General features: G+C 31.6%; 1 protein-coding gene and 1 non-coding gene across 2 annotated transcripts in view; one reads left to right on the top strand and one right to left on the bottom strand.

Annotated features, from left to right (window-relative positions):
* LOC143195283 (transducin beta-like protein 2) overlaps nucleotides 1-16,858 on the top strand; it is a 253,458-nt gene that overhangs the window by 165,039 nt on the left and 71,561 nt on the right. The window lies entirely within an intron of this gene.
* On the bottom strand, nucleotides 14,739-14,958 carry LOC143189357 (small nucleolar RNA U3). Its single transcript, XR_013003818.1, has one exon. It is a non-coding gene; the product is annotated as a small nucleolar RNA U3 (small nucleolar RNA).

The raw sequence follows: 16,858 nt of genomic DNA, 5'->3' as shown, positions 1-16,858 counted from the left end.
CGTAAACTGTATAGGTACATATTTACTTTTGTTTATTTATTTTCCAGTTTTGGGTCCACTGTTTTAATTTTAGTGTGGCTTCTTCGATAATATCTCTAACAACAAGAATCTCAGAGTCATCAGCAAATGATCGTGATATTTTCATTTGTGGTATGTTACATGTGTAGAGTACGTAAAACAATTTCCCCAATACACTTCCTTGTGGTACACCTGTTGTAGCTTGTTTTATTGTAGAGTAGGCTTCCTTTTGTTTGACTCTAAATATTCTGGCTGCAATGTAATGTTTCAACAGTTCAATGTGTTATTTTGGTAACATTTTCTGTTTCTTATGAACAAAGCCGTCATTCAGAATAACCTAGTACATTCAGTGGCATTCACCAATTTTCTCACAAATGAAACAGAAACTTAAAAGCTCATACAATTACAATACAATTTTTTCCAAATATGACATTATGGAACTGTCTTTAAGTTCATCTTCTCAACAAGGGAGGACCCAGAAAATGGAAAAAGCTAAATCTGAAAAATAGCGCGGCTATGTAGCGATTGAACTTGATTTTTTGCGAATATATCACGAAAAACACTGATGCGTTATTTAAACCAAGACTAGTCGACCCAGGACTATCAAATATGCTTTCTATAATCTATATAATAGAGAGCTGTGAAAATAGTTTATATCATACTAGGTGCCATACTGTGTTCTTTGACAACCAGAATTGCTATTTTGTATATAACCAACCAAGTGTTATTTTAAAAAAGTGTTAAAATAATGGTTATAAATGGTTGAAACACGTACCAGGTACTCAGTTCTGAATGATGCTCCAATTTTTTTATAATTATCAAATATAAACGTAAAAAAAATAAGAAAGGAAAATGTTCAACATCACTTGACTTGAACTTAAAATTAGTAACATAAGAACAACATAGTAATGTTATGGTACCTAAAATAACTTCGTTTTAAAAATACATATGAGTTAATATAAAAAACCAATTAAATGATACAAAAAAATCTTCGAGGAGGTTTACACACGTGCTAAGTATGTCTTATGATTATAACATTTGGAACATATTCAGACTCACTGGGAAATATACTGTTAACGTGAAGTTTATTAGATTTAAAAGAAGAAATAAAATAAAACGCACTCGTTTATTTTTATAAGAACTGTGAATCATTTTAGATATTTTTTTTATAAATAAGAGCTTCCTCTGATATTTTAGATTTTCGATTTTTTTCTTTAAAAGAATTATATTGAATAATAAAATATATTTGAAACCATAAAATCCTGTTTTCTTATTTGCCGATAAAACTTATTGAACAAGCTATTATAAATCTCTCAAAATTAATTGACAGTCATATTATTTAAAACAAGAAAGGCATAATATTCACTTATAAACAGGGATAAAAAATCAAATTAAAATGGAAATACGTTCAATTTATTATAACATTTATTTCACCTATACACATATATTGCAACTGTTAATTCATAATAGTATTGGCCCAGAGAGACTGATCTTTTAACTCTAGTAGTCATAACAATTAAGTAATATCTCTTGAAACCAAATCGAGTTTAATTCAAGTAGTTTCAATGTATATCAAATAAGTTTTCTTGGACGGACATAATTGCTGTTCTAACAAGACCACCAAGGCTCTTATTTGTTTTTTATGCGCGAGTGGCTGTTCAAAAGAGAAAATTCACTTCCGATTTTAACTCGTAATTTATTTTATTGCTACTGTTATCTGTTGGAACGAATATACGGTTTTTTTTACATAAAAGAGAAAGCACCTTGGCATAATGAACGAATCATGAAAACACATGAAAATCAACATTGTAAATGAAATTGTAGTTCCGTTTTAGGCGAATTAATGATTTTGAAGTCGCATGGGAAATGTAAGGTTTTTAAAGACTAAGAAAATAACGTTATGTCACTTTCTTGATAAAACGTGGAGTTATATAAAATACACAAATGTGACAAATACCAGGGTAGTTCGAAAATTATCTAACATGTATTAATGACAGATGACATAATTTTAGAGTGGTTTTTGGTTAACTTGTGAATTCAAGATAAATTATTCTATTCATATTATATTCTTCAAATATACATATAATTTTCAACAAGAGGCAACATTGCAAATTTAAATCCCTGTGCGCATGCGGGGATTCTCCAGAACTAGACCCTTGTCTATAGTTATACTAAATCGCAAACTTCTCCATGCGCGCAATATCTTTAAAAGTTTTTTTTTGATAACATCTTTTTAGATATGATTAATACAATCTTAATTATAAATTAATTTATTACTACATTTCATTTGTACTTGGATTAATTCACAAGCAAGACGAGTGCGAGAAAATACATCAGTATGTATTCCTCAATTATAAAATAATAATTATTTATTAATTATTAACTTATAGCTGTAGTTTATACTACAGTTTACACTATAGTTTACTCTAAAGGTATACACTTTATATAAGTTCGTATGGTTTGGTTCGCTTCAATCTTCTGATATCCTACGTGTTGTCCAATAGTTGTATTGCTTCCATGCTAATATGATTTAGTAATCTTCTTTCGTGTTTTAGGTATTTAAAGACCAAGGAAATAACGTTATGTCACTTGCTTGATAATGACTTACCGTGGAGTTATATAAAATACAAAAATGTAACAAATACCAAGGTAGTCCGAAAAGTATCTCATATGTATTAATGACAGATGACAGAATTTTAGAGCGGTTTTGATGAAGTAACTTGATGATTTTGATTATTGATTTTTATGGCAGCAATTATTATAGGCTAATGGATATTCTGATTTTTATTGACAAGCTTAAACCCATTAAAATTAAATATGCAATGGAACTGGAAATAACAACCAACCTTTGTATATATATATATATATATATATATATATATATATATATATATATATATATATATATATATATACAAAAGAAATAAAAGAAAACAATAATTTATTTACCTGAAAAAATTAAACTGATTTTTTCCTATTTATTTTATTCTTCCCGGGTTTCCGATATCAGATACGATTTAAAATAATATAGGTGTCGTGTTGTCGGGATGTCAGTAACCAGGCTGGGTAAGACCGGATGTCTTCTGCATAATATTATTTAAGTGATTCATTAATAATAAATTAAAAAGTACCTGGTATATCTAGATTATACTCTTGCAACTTTATATTTTTCATCTGGTCGTATCTAACAGGTCAGATTGAAAAGTCCCCGGCCTACCATAGCAAAACATATTTTTTTGGCAAATTTTTTTTTTATTCAACATAATTCCCTTCAACGGTGATACACTGGGTAATGCGACCCTCCAACTTTTCGGTGCCATTTTTGTAGTACAATTTGTCCTTTGTCAGTTTTGGCGATCACCTCTTCATTCGACGAAAATTTCTACCCAGGGGGCATTCTTTTGAGATCTGAGAACAGGAAATAGTCGCTGGAGGTCAGATCTGGAGAATACGGTGGATGAGGAAGCAATTCGATGCCCAATTTATGGATTTTTGCCATCGTTTTCACTGACTTTTCCTTCAAATGCGGCCGTTTTTCGGCGATTTCGTCCTTCAGACGGTCCAATAACGCTATGAAATAGTCGCTGTTGATAGTCCTTCCTTTTTTAAGGTCAATGAAATGAGCATGGCTAGTCAATGAAAGTTATTCCAAGCGCATCTCATAATACAGACGCCATAACCTTGCCAGTCGACTGTTGCGCTTCCCCACGCTTTGGAGCGAGTTCATCCTGTGCAGTCCATTCGGATGACTATCGCTTGGACTTCGGTGTGAAATGATGGAGCCATGTTTCATCCATTGTCACATATCGACGCAAAAACTCAGGTTTATTACGCTTGATCATCATCAAACACTGCTCCGAATCACCAAATCGTTGTTTTTGGTCAAAAGTGAGCTCGAGCGGCACCCACTTTGCACAGAGTTGATATCTTTAGAGTCATTCAAAATGTTATAATTCACAAACTAATGATCCGACAACTGTCAAATTGATACACACATCTTTTGAGCGTTAGGGCTAACTAAAAAAAACATATGCATTCTAGTAGCGCCATCTATGTGCCAGGCCGTGGACTTTTCAATTGATCTGTTATAAATAAATAATACTCAGTTGCCAATATAATCTCGAATTCAAATTAATTTAAATTAATCGATCGATCAACGGGTAAGCGATAAAATAAATGACGAAATGTCAAACTAGACACGTGCGTAGTTTTTTCTAGTGGCAACAAAATCCACTTACTCTATGAAAACCAGTGACAGGAGTCGACGTGGAGCGCGCGTATAAAACGTACAAAACCGAAGATCGCCGGATAACGCGATGAGAAAAAAATTGTGCGTCAATATCCGAAAGCTTGAAAAAATCGCGAAAGATAACATATTTTGCGTGTATATAAAAGAATGATGTAACGTCCTCATGAATTACGTAGTTCAAAATCGACGATTACCGTGGAACATAAATAAGTTTACTACGTTTAAAAGATAAATTACTATGTGTTTACAATAGCACGATCAACAAGTGTAATATAGGGTGGGTCATCTTTTGTTCCTGTTGTTGTTTTTTTTATAATCTCATTGAAACTACACCTGTAAATATTTTAATTGCCTTTTTAAATGTTTTTTGCTCTATTCAGGTGCTATACGGAATTTCAGATTTAGCTTCATCCACCATTTTAACTTAATTCTATTGTTTCTTTGTTCAAATGTCTCAAAAATTACAACGAAATATATACGTTCCCTTTAAAAATACAAGGGTCAATCAACCCATGACTTTTACTCCTAATATTATCAGCTTCAGGAAAAAAATCAGCTTTAACCTCAAAGAGCCTTTTGTGGTTGGCTTTCTGGGCCCAATGACATTGTACTTAGTTCTTGGTGAAAAACCACACGAATATTTACGAATAATGAATATCACACTTTTAAATCGCTGATTCCTAAAATGACAATTAGAATATGACGGGGCAGCATCATCATATGGTTCTGGAAGTGTTTGATGGGCTTGAACAATAGATTTATTAAGTAATTAATGAATGTAGCATCTGTGAACGTCTAATAAAGCATTTTTACGTAGAGAAATTTAAAATTTTAAAATAATCAAATTTAAGGGTTAAATTGCAGCGTTTAACAGTTGTTTACATTGATGGTTCGCATTTTCAGCTATGTATAGATATCACGGATCATGTAAAAACCTAATACATAACGACGAAGAGTTATGAATACAAGTTTAAAATAGATTAGATAAGATACAACATGATAAAAATGATTTCTGATGAATCTACCACTCTGAATTTGATACCAGAATGATTGCTTAATCACGATATGACATGAGGGTAAATTCTTCTTGAATATCTGTTCGTTTCACCTGTTGTGTTTCTTTAGATCAATTCAGTGTTGTTGGCCAAAAGACTCTGTTTATTTGATGGTGTAGAAATTAATTTAGAGATCTCATGTATTTTTGTGTTTCGCGTAGGGATGATAATATATCGTTATATCGATATTTTTGTAAGCCGATATTTTTCGATATTTTTACAAAAGAATTAAATATATTTTTTGAACATTATACAACATTTTCTCCGATATATCGATGTTTTTCTCGGAGGTGGATACTCCTAGTTTGGTGTATATTCGTGTCTAATTTATTTACGACAATGAAAAATATTCCAAATACTTATGCATTAGTGCCGAACATTTAGTTAAACTAATTTCTAAGATACCGATCCTTTAAGAGTATGAAAATTTAGGTGAAAAAACAGACATATTTAAGATCGTCAAAAGCCGGACGGAGTACGTTAACATTTTACCCCGTTGGAAACCATGCGATGGATGAATGATGTATTAATTTTTAGGTGTATACTTTTTACCGATTCAAGATAATTATCATTGATATTATCATGTTTTTCGCTCCCTAGAAATCACTACTAATTAGGTGGAGAGAAGAAATGTTGGGCCAGCGTACTTTCGCGGTACCCAAGGATGAAGCATTAGGGAATAAAATGCGATGTATCTCTCTAATGAAACACCGCCTTCAGAATCTTGAAATAAATTACACTGTTGGTACAAAACATGCGAGTCTTTAAACATTTAAATAATCGGTCAAAGGAGCGCACAGTTGGTGGCACATTAACAGATTGGAGTTACTGTCGTCACTATTCGTTTATATCCATAGCCAATACAGACATTTTAACTTTTACACTGTTATTTCCAAAGAAGGAAAAACCTATCCAACCGTGACTTTGTTATCTCAATATAAAACGATAGAAAATTGGCATCATGGTAATCACACTATTTTAAGATGTAAGTCTTATTAAAATAAATATATACCACTATAGCGTATTATGGCTACTGAAAGAAAAGTCAGTACTACCGCGTTCAACAACAATTAGCGCATATCACTCAACAATCAATACACTTATTCCAATGACTCCTTCAGTTATGGATATTATCACTATAGTTCCGCAAAGAGACCAACAATATCACAACAGTTTTTATTATGTCTTACATTAGATATACTTAGTACAATCTTAGTTTATAAAATTAATTTATTACTATTGTTCTGTTCTGTAATTGCATCAATATCCAAGCAGGACTAGTATCGAATAAATACGTCATTATGTATTTCCTAAATTACAATTAAGTTAAACCAATAATTAGCGAACTAATTAATTAATTGCTTTCACTTTGCTATGATTTAGTAACCTTCATTGGGAAATCTTGGATAGCTTTGTAACTCCATTTTATTTCGAGGTCATCGTGCAATTCTTTACTGGTTCCGTGGTGATAAGCATTGGCAATTATTCGAAGAACTTTGTTTTGGCAGCGTTGGACTAGTAACTCGGTTTGATGTTTTAGTGCACTTGATAATTGACTGGTAAACCAATCTATTTGATTTTAGGTCAAGTTAGGAACATCTTCGGACTAATCAGTACAGTTCTTTGATTTTGAGCCTGATCGTTCTTCTTTTTCTAAGCTCTTATCTTTTTTAAGCAAAATTCATCGATACGTTTTCAACGGAATTAATAAAGAATTGAATATGATGGCGAAAATAAAAGATGTTTATGTTCTTTATGAAAAGACGCATCTTGAAGATAATTCAGAAACTACGTTGCGGTGAATATTTTTCGAAAATGTGACGTAAGAGAATCACACGACAATTAAATGATTGAAAGATGACAAAGACAATTTTGTTGCCGAGTGCTTGTCGTGTGAGGAAATCAATAATTTCACATGGAAACATACCTCCGTCTGAAATTCGCCGATTAGATCACAATCGACATATTTTGTTGTCTGTTTACGTGATTTATTTTTTTTACAATGGATTTTCACTCTACTACGAACTATTATCGCGCGATAAGAGAGCAGCTACTTCAAAATTTCAATATTTGTGGAATTTACGAGTGCTGTGAGATTTACTAGCTAACTGTTTTATTACTATTTACTAGAAATTATAGATAATAACTTAATATACTCAATGGATTATTTTTAATTATCTGTATACGATTGCTTCACTTTTCACTATCATTTCGTCAAAATTTAAAAACAAAATATTTTCAATGCATTAAAAAAGTCAGAATTTGTACAAAGTAAATCGCATTTGCGGTAAGTTTCCTTTTTTATTTCAATTACTGAAGATCATGGAATGATGTGTGAACCTTATGGCAACCACGCTTCATCAATTTCAATATGTGAGTACTGATTTGGAATGTGCTAAAAGGAGTAATTCTGACAGCAAAGACAGAAAGACGAGGATTTGAAGGTATTACTTGATGATAATCCGTGTAAAGGACAAGAAAAAAATACAGAATTGTTGGACAGTTGTGCAAGAAACTATTTTAATTGTTTGAAGAACATGGTAATTAACCAAAAGCTTAGATATTTAGTGTCGTATCAGTTATAGCCAAGGGGCAGCGCCTTTCAACGTTTTGCCTTGTATGAAATTCTGGTTCAACGTAAAAATCGGAAAAGATTTTGCATCGTATTGTTACTGGTGATGAAAAGTGGATCTATTACGATAGTTAAAAGAGAAAAAATTATTGCCATCAATGGAAAGGACGAATATCTAAGGCACAAGAATGTCATTCTTCAGCATGACCACGTTCGACCACATGTTGCAAAACTGGCCAGGCATACTTGCAAACATTAAAATAGGAAATGCAAATATATGAAATTACGAACGATAATAGGGGACATTTTTTTCAGTTTCAAGTTCAAAGTTCAATGTTTTCAGTATCGCTCGGCTAAGCGATGTATTATCGATGAAGACAAGCCATAATTGCTTTTCGTCTAATGCCTTTTCGAAGTGTATATGTATTCTGAAATCGACAATTTTTCAGGATGTAAAATGAATTTTGAGCGTAAACTACTTTCAAACTTGGAAAACAATAAATTGTATTGCAAAAATATATTCAACCACTATATATAACATTTTATTTTAATTAAGATTGATTGCAAATGATAGGTTTTTTTCCAGATATGTCCAACTTCTTTTGGCATCTATCTTTTTCCAAATTGCTCCAAATGGTTTTTGTACAATATTTAGCAATTGAATAATAGAAACAGTACTTATATCCACGATTTTATCTACGTTTTCACCAATTGCCTCTCCAGAGCATGTTACAGTATCAGAATCGTTCAAATATCACTACACTATTCACATTTTCAGTCAACTCCATCGCGCTTTCTCCTTTTATCGACAGAAAACTTTAAAATATAGCGCTTAAGTGACTATTATTCTTAAGTGGCAATAGTATATATATTTATTAACTTTTTTTAGTGAGTCAGAATCGTGAATAATCACAAATTAATTTGAGCTCATTCATCAATGATGTTTGTAATTTTTTTAACCATGCAACCACCTTCTTATTTGCTCTTCTATATTTTTATTGTTTTCTTATTGATTGTTGCTTATGCAAACGAAAATGTGTTCTAGCCCTTCTGGCGTTTCCCTATAAATAACGCCTTTTTTGCTATAAACCCTTTGATGACGACATAAATCACAGTAAATACATAGATAAAAAATATCGTGTATTTATCATGTTATGTATTTTTCGAAGTGAAAATTCTACAATTTTTTATCTTATGTTTTGATGCCCTTAAATCAAGTCAAAGTGAATATATTGATTACCATTTTTTTAACTGACGTAAATATAACCAAAAATGGTGAAATTTTATTCATAGTTCGGATATAAAAAAAATACTAAAAAAATCAAATTTGGAGTCAAGCGTGTACAATATAAGTTTTGTTTGCATAGAATAAACCTGGGTTCCACCATCATTACGTCATTTTTCTCTCTGAAATAAGGTAGTTTAAGTGAATTAAAAGTGTTTTCATCCCTAAATAATTCATATCTGGCACATTTGATGGATTATTTCGTTAAACTACCCATCAAGAAAATATTTTTTATATATATTTTAAAGTCTCCTTTTACCAACTATGAGCTTATCTGGACTGGGCCTGGAAGTTTAACGTGGGCTCCGAACCACGGTCTTAAGCCTAACGACTGGCGAGTGGCCAACTTTAGAAATCATCCCAGAAGACATCCGGTCTTACCCAGCCTGGTTACTGGCGTGACTGGGATAATTTTCCTTATCGGATTTTGCACTCTTGCCTAGAACATTCGCCAATTTAGCAACAATAGCATCCTGTCTTCAGTTCGGACAAGACTATCGCAGTTCAGGATATTGAGTCACCAAAGGCAAATTTCGGTTGCAATATAAAAACATTGTTGTCGTGAAAGCCTCTCTTGTCATAGTCTACTGGAATCTTGATACAGCCATCACCTTTGACCGTATTTAATGAATAAGTTAATTGAAGTACTTCTATATAATGAGTATTGGATAATATAAATTTGTGACATACACATAAAATTATATTAGGAACAGAACAAATATAATTTGTTGTTCAGCACAGAAAACTTTTTTTTGTCTGGCAAACAATTATGTCGCCATATTGAATTGGTTTGAAATTGCATTTTCAGTCAATTCACGCCTACTCTTTTTTCCCCCATTTTGAATCTTTCTCATGTTATGTAAATGCCTGGAAACAATTGATTCATCAGTAGTGAGTATAAATTGTTGTTTGATAGATTTTTGAGAATTTTTCTTCCAGTAACTCTTTAATTCATGGTATTTGAACCTTTTTGGCCCTCCATCCTTTGCCATAGACATCAAAATCACATTTAAATAAATCATTGAGAGAAAAACTTATAATTGAAATATGAAGGAGTAGTATCAACATATGTTTCTAAAAGTGTTAGATGAGATTTGGCACCAATTTTTTTCAAAAACGACAAACATAATGAAAATTAAAAATATAGTCTTGAGTTTTCCTGAAACTGAATAACTCCATAATACTAAATGAATAACTTACTTTATATTATTTTATCTACAGAAATGTTAAAATCATCGAATTTAACAGTTAGGTTGTCTGATAGTTGTTCTTAATCAAAATATATGCAAGTACTTACATAATTAATAGAAAATTAAATGTACTAGAATAGTGTTGGAAGATTTGATCTCATATCAGAAATGGAACTTCAATAAATATTCTTTTGCATAAACTGACACTATCGATTGAAAAAAGACGCCAAATTCAGACATTTAGAACCGCATACAATAATAATATGCAAAAAAATACGTCTGTTATATTCATTAATACTGAATATATTGTTTTTTTATTATTATTAAAAAAAATCTAATCCGCTTCGAACTGGTTTAAATTTAATTAACCGCATGATAAGTTGCTACCTTTCAGTGCCATATGGTAATGATTTCCTAATGGTCCATATTAAAATCTCCGCCAAGAACACATACACGCTCTAAACTTTGTTTATTTATTTTTAATATTTTTTTATTCGTTTTGAAAACGCAAAAAATTCCGGTCTAGTAACAGGATTTTTCCTCGCAAAACGTAAGGTGGTTTCACGATCGAAATTTATACCGATTGGTCGGCAAACTCTTTATAGACCGTGTCACACTATTCGTCATTGACATTTTACCTGACTATTTTATTTAATTGTCTTTGTGTAGTTCGCACTTATAAAATATGTTCGGCCTTATGTTGGACGCTTTTTTCTTCTTTGTTTTCGCATTATACGGTCATTTTTGTATGCGCACAAATTTATAGACGTGCACGAGTTAGGCAATGGTCTGGTTATTTAGACGGTGGTTAAAATCAACACTTTTGGCGTAGACAAAATGGTTCTAACCAAGAAGAATTACCAAGTTTTTTATGTTTATTTTATAACTAGTTGACTCGACAAACGCCCTTTTGTTCTGTTCTCTCCTTTTCTGTCTCTGTCTTTTCGTGTTTTTTTTTAATTAATTACATCTTAAATTAGATATGCTTAGTACACTCTTAATTAATTTATTACTAACAGGTCAGTTGAAAACTCCCCGGCTTGGCACATGGATGGCGCTACTAGAATAAAATCCATATGTTTTTTAGTTAGCCCTAAACTTCAAAAGATGCGTGTATAAATTTGGCAGCTGTCGGATCATTAGTTTGTAAACTATGTGCTATAAGCATTTTGAGTGATACCGCTTGATGAAAGTGATATCATCCGTCAAGTGATATAATTAATTTTTTGTCATTTTGCCGCAAGGCAAATTTAACATGAACAGATTTACATGTACCTTTTGTGCAACCTCAGGTGATTATATATCTTTTGGCATGATAACTGTTTCGTTGACCAATATTCCAAGTACTGTTATTGTCTTTTATTGTTGGGATATCAGCAGTGTAGAGCAGATACAGGGGTCCCAGTCCCAATAGGTAAATAAATAATGTTGATAGTTTTTTATCTTTTAAATCAAGAAATTCACAATGGGGCATTGATTTTTAAACAATTAGGAATAACTTTATAACCTTTCGAGTTATTCTCCTATTGTCTGGCTCTGCAAAATGGCAAACAAAAATTCTTTGAGAGTATAGACAGGTGTAGGCGTAAACTTATACATGTTGATGCTTCAATTCTAATAATAGGAAATTGAGAAATTAATAATATAAATAATTTTCGGAAATCAATATATCTAGTAGCTCTAGTGGCTGTACGAATGGTGCTAATCTCACTTAGCCACTAACGCAATATGCAGGAGGAATGCAGCAGCTCCACTTTGAAACTTGCAGTGTGGGCTCATAAAGTTAATTGATCCAGTGGCAGCGACTTATTATGAATTGTAATCAATTGCCACATTATAATTTAGCGCAGCTCCTTTGGCAACTCGTCTGTTTTACTTTCTCGTATATATCTTTAGCTTACAGTATATCATTAATTAAAACTGCATAATATGCAAGTATTTTTGAGGCTTCAGTATATCACGATGAACCATGCTTCATTAATGCCAAATACTCTGCGTAATCTGATCCTCTGAATTTCTTCCTTAATTGTACATTGATTGTAGTGTCTTAAAATAATTACTTCATTTTTAATAGGTTTTTTCTATCGAAAAATTGTCTGGCGAAACTAGACAATCAAGACGTAAGTATAGTATACGGTACAGTTAAAGTATATGGTTTCATGTTCAGTTCACTAATTTATTTGTCAATAATATTACATTTAATGTTGACGCTCATGGAAAAATATTGTTCAAAATTGTCGATATTGAAGCCAATTATTGTAGTATATATAAAAATTTTAATATTTATCCCTGTCCCATATAATAATTGATAGTCATCACTAATAATGTTTAAAGATGATAATTAGTTCAAAAGAAATATAAACGTGTATAGAAATCATGATGGAATAAAATTAAATTTAAATAATATTTAAGACATAAAAATACAGGAAGAGACACTAACACCGACAAGCTCCAGAACATTTAGTAAATAAAAAAACTCAACTAGTCAATATAAAAAAAACTGAAAAAATAAATAAATAACGTAACATAAATCAATAAACCAGTGAGACGTTGTCGACCATTCTTATCATTAAATAAGAGATGTTTAAGAGCAAATTAAAAGTTTGTTTGTTATTGTTTTAATCTAATTTGTAAAACCTGCATATTTTATAACTTATTTTATTCTTGGCACAGGTAGCCCCCGTGGTTCATGTTCATGTTTATGAGAGTCAGATGGCTAATTTCCCGCAGCTGATAAAAAATGGGTGATGTGGTAAATATATAAAGCTTATGATAGATTTTTTTTATGACAACCAATGTTATCTGTTCAATAAGATAATATGACTGTTAAATGATAACGCTCTATTTTTAAATTGATAAAAAGCCACTTAGACTGTGTCCCTTTTTCTATGCCATCATATTAATATGATAGCGTGCACGAGCATTAGTGGCCACTGATTGACACAAAGTATCCATCAGTCAGCTCACACTCAGGAAATGGAACCGTTACACCATGAGGTGGTTACAGACAAAATTCTATATAGATATACTATATAGTGGTACAAAGAGATATACTACAGAAATTAATCTGTAGTATGCATACCTACAGAAATTAATCTGTGGTAAGATCTAGAAAAAAATTGGCAATATTTTCGATTTGTATTTTACCTTATTTTGTATATCCGCTACATATAGACATGTGCGCCCTCTGTAGGGTATAAATACTCAAATAAAGAGAACCGTAGTTCATGGTTAGGTTCCCGAGGACCAGTCTGACCTTTTACCTGCGCCTAGATATTCGTACTTGAATAATAAACCATTTTTATCGCAAATTGCATTTATTAGGAATATCAGATGATTAAAGACCAATATGCTGTCATTTGTTTTTATTAACTGGAAATATTTATTGTTAGAATAACTGATTAATCTACTTTATTTCACATAAAATATTAAAAATGTATCTTCACATTACTTTAATAAGATTAGTTAGTAATAATTCTATTAATTTAGTATCAACTAAGAGATAATTTTTGTTGCTTTCATGTTAAAACTACAGGAGAATAACAATAAAATGGTAAGTTAATTGATTATAGTAAAATAAAAGTTTATGGACCAATGTAAATAAATTAAATATTCGACATTGTTAACCACCATCAGATCAAAGTTTTAGATGGTCAAAAGATAATTTTATTGAAACTTCGTCATAGTTTTACTATCATTTATAGTCATTATAATGGGATAATTTTATACACATAACGCATACGATACAAAATAAGTTAGTGTGCACCTTTCGATAGCTCCCACCGTCAACGTAACCCTGTAAAAGTAAAGCATTAAGGAGCAGATTCTATTGAAACATTAACTCTGTAGACTATCTGGAATCACCTTTGATTCAGTAGAATATGATGATACCTAGATTAATCTATATCGTATGATTTTTGAATTTTGAAAGAAAACTGAATATCTGCCAACTCCCCTCAAAATTTTATAAAAAGTCACAATATGGGTTTAGGCTAAATGCATTTAGATATATGGTAAGTTTTAAAATACCAGTCCCAGCACTCATAAAATTATTAAAAAAAAAACAGGGCTGCAATGTCGTGCTGTCTAATGTTATATAACATGTGATGCTGCGCTGCTTGATGTGTTTAATTAAACTCTAATAAGTATTTGTAAGAGCGAAAACTGGCTAGTAGAAATGCAAATTTTGTTTTATTGTTTTAGGCGTTATTTATGTCAATGTTCGTGAGAATTGGTCCTAGCATCTCTCGCAGAATAAATTGAATGGATATCATTCATTAGTAGATAAATAAGCTTGTGATGTATGTAAGACAAACCATTATCTCTGTTAAATAAGACGTAAATGTGATTATTTTTAAATTGATAAAAAACCACTTAGACTGTGTCCATTTCCCTATGCTATCATATTAATATGATAGCGTGCACGAGCATTAGTGGCCACTGATCGACACTAAGTGTCCATCAATCAGCGCACACTCAGGAAATGGAACCGTTACGCCATGAGGTGGTTACAGACAAAATTCTATATAGATATACTATATAGTGGCAAAATGAGATATACTACAGAAATTAATCTGTAGTATGCATACCTACAGAAATTAATCCGTGGTAAGATCTAGAAAAAATTTGGCAATATTTTCGATTTGTATTTTACCTTATCTCGTATATCGGCTACATATAGACATGCACGCCCTCTGTAGGGTGCAAATAATCAAATAAAGAGAACCATGGTTCATGGCGAGGTTCGTAGGGACCAGCCCGACCTATTACCTGCGGCTAGATTTTCGTACTAGAATAAAAACCATTGTTATTGAAAATAGCATTTATTAAAAATATTAGATGATCAAAGACCAATATCCTGTAATTTGTTTTTACCACCTGGAAATATTTTTTGTTAGAATAAGTGATTAGTCTACTTTATTTCTCACAAAATATTAAAAATGTATCTTCCCATTACTGTAATAAGATTGTGAAATTAAATTAGTTATGTAATAATTCTATTAATTTAGTAGCAACTAAGAGATAATTTTTATTGTTTGAATGTTAAACTACAGGAGAATAACAAAAAATGACAAGTTAATTGATTATAGTAAAATTAAAGTATATAGACCAACGTAAATAAATTCGACCTTGCCAACCACCAGATCAAAGTTTTAGATGTTCAAAAGATTGAGACCTCGTCATAGTTTTACTATTTTTATGCTCATTATAATGCGATAATTTTATGCACATAACGCACACAATGCAAGATCATTAAAAATGGAATGTAGTAATTACTACAGTAAAGAATCCTGTAATATCAGCTGACTAAATAAAAGAGCAAAATGAAATAGTCCCATCAAAATATTGTCCTTTTTTTGTACCAACATATTCACTAGTTGTTTTAGCGATATTGGAAATGGAAATGTAGTCACTATATGCTTTTAAACTCCTCATAATGGTTCAATTATGTTGAGGTTTGGCAATTGTACTGGTCAGTGAAGATTTTTGATGATATTCTAATGCTCCATAAACTAAGAGTGGCCATTTTGGGATTGTGTATATGCATAGTATGAACTTGATTATTGGGGATTTTAAGATATTTATTTGTAGTGATCCGGGGATCCGTAATGTGATTAAGAGGACCAGCTGAATATAATTAGTGTGCACCTTTCGATAGCCCCCATCGTCAGGGTAAGCCTGTAAAAGGGGCAGATTCGATTGCAACATTAACTCTGTAGACTATCTGAAATCACCTTCGATCCAGCAGAATACGATGATACTTACATTTTAATTAATACGATGATTAATCTCTATCGAATTATTTTTGAATTTTGAAGGAAAACTGAATATCTGCCAACACCCTGCAAAGTTTCTTTCAAGACAACACGCCAGCAGTGTACGCGTGTTTGTAAAAAATCAGTGAAGTAATTAAAAGAAAGTGGCTAATGAAGTGCTTTTATAAAAAAAAAATTAATATGGGTTTAATGTAATTTTCAATTAGGCTAAATGCATTTATACATATGGTAAGTTTTAAGATTTAACGTTTTGTTTTATTGTTTTTGGCGTTATTTATGTCAATATTCGTGTGAATTGGTCTTACCATCTCTTGCTGCATAATAAATTGAGCGGATATAATTGGTAGATAAATAAGCTGGTGGTTTATTTAAGCTTACCCATTTTCTGTCTTAAATTAGAGGACAACATGATTGTTAAACAATACCGGTTTATTTTTCAATTGATAAAAAAGCCGCTTACACTCTATCCCATTTCCAGTTTTCAGAGTTTTTGTTGTAGACGTGGTTCGTGTTCGTATTTGTGAGAATCGGCCCTATCATTTATGGCCAAACTCTCGCGGCGAAATAAACTGAGTAAATATCATATCGTAGTTTATATAACTTGTGATTTGTGTAAGACAACCCATTTTCAGTGTTAAATAAGACGTAAATATAATTGTTAAATGATAACGCTCTAATTTTAAATTGATAAAAAAACCACTTAGACTCTGTC

This window comes from Rhynchophorus ferrugineus, unplaced genomic scaffold, assembly GCF_030347505.1.
Source record: "Rhynchophorus ferrugineus isolate W39M unplaced genomic scaffold, kcgeb_rfMv2 rfM1, whole genome shotgun sequence".
Lineage (NCBI taxonomy): Eukaryota > Metazoa > Arthropoda > Insecta > Coleoptera > Curculionidae > Rhynchophorus > Rhynchophorus ferrugineus.
Note: the sequence above shows the minus strand (reverse complement) of the source record. Positions and strands in the feature narration are given on the sequence as shown.